Source organism: Aptenodytes forsteri, unplaced genomic scaffold (assembly GCF_000699145.1).
Source record: "Aptenodytes forsteri isolate BGI_AS27 unplaced genomic scaffold, ASM69914v1 Scaffold517, whole genome shotgun sequence".
NCBI classification, from domain to species: domain Eukaryota; kingdom Metazoa; phylum Chordata; class Aves; order Sphenisciformes; family Spheniscidae; genus Aptenodytes; species Aptenodytes forsteri.
The window spans coordinates 43,581-44,670 of NW_008795546.1; the positions used below are offsets into that span (position 1 = coordinate 43,581).

The following is a 1,090-nucleotide window of genomic DNA, read 5'->3' on the forward strand; positions in this document are numbered from 1 at the left end:
CGAGAGTGGGACGGGGGGATGAGCGCTGGGGACATGGGAATGGGGACACAGGGAGGGGACATGGTAGGGATATGGGGAAGGGGACATGGTGGGGACACGGAGACAGGGACATGGTGGCACAGGGGAATGAGTGCTGGGGACACGGGGATGGGGCAGAGGGGTGGGGACATGGTGGGGGCATGGAGACGGTGTGGACATGGAGATGGGGACTTGGGGATGGGGGGGACCATGGTGGGGACGGGTATTGGGGACATGGGGAGGGAGACGTGGGGACGGGTATTGGGGACACGGTGGGGACATGAGGGGACATGGAGATGGAGACAGGGCGACGTGGGGACATGGGGACATGGGGAGAGGGCAGTGGGGACATTTGGTGTCCAGCACTGACTGTGTCTCTGTCCCTGTCCCTGTGTGTCCCCATCCCCGTGTGTGTCCCCACGTGTGTCCCCCCGCGTGTCCCCGGGCATGCCCCATGGGGGTCCTTGTCCCCTGTGCACGTCCCATGGGCGTGTCCCCATGTCCCCTCTGCATGTCCCCGCCTGTGTCCCCCTGTGCATCCCCATGCCCCCATGTGTCCCCCCATGCATGTCCCATGTCCCCCCATCTGTGTCCCCACGCCTGTCCCCATGCCCCATGTGTGTCCCTACATGTGTCCCCATGTGTGTCCCCATGCCTGTCCCCATACATGTCCTCTTGCATGTCCCCATGTGTGTTCCCACTTGTGTCCCCATACATGTCCCCATGTCTGATGTGTCCCCATGTGACTCCCCATGACCCCATGCCTGTCCCCATGCCCCACCTGTGTCCCCACGTGTCCCCACGCCTGTCCCCATGTGTCCCCATGCCCCACCTGTGTCCCCACGTGTCCCCACATGTCCCCATAATGCCCCACCGTGTCCCCACGTGTCCCCACATGTCCCCATATGTGTCCCCATGCCTGTCCCCACGTGTCCCCGTGCATGTCCCCATCTGTGTCACCACACCTGTCCCCACACACGTCCCTGTGTCCCCACATGTGCCCCCACATGTGTCCTCATGCCTGTCCCCATGTGTGTCCCCCCGGGCCCCCCCGCTGTGTCCCCAGGCTGGG

The 1,090-nt window shown here is 64.4% G+C and overlaps 1 protein-coding gene across 1 annotated transcript in view; it reads left to right on the forward strand.

The window, feature by feature from the left end:
* The window catches only part of LOC103901262 (leukotriene B4 receptor 1), a gene marked incomplete at its 3' end in the record, with an annotated part of 18,337 nt that overhangs the window by 15,666 nt on the left and 1,581 nt on the right, over nt 1-1,090 (forward strand). The window lies entirely within an intron of this gene.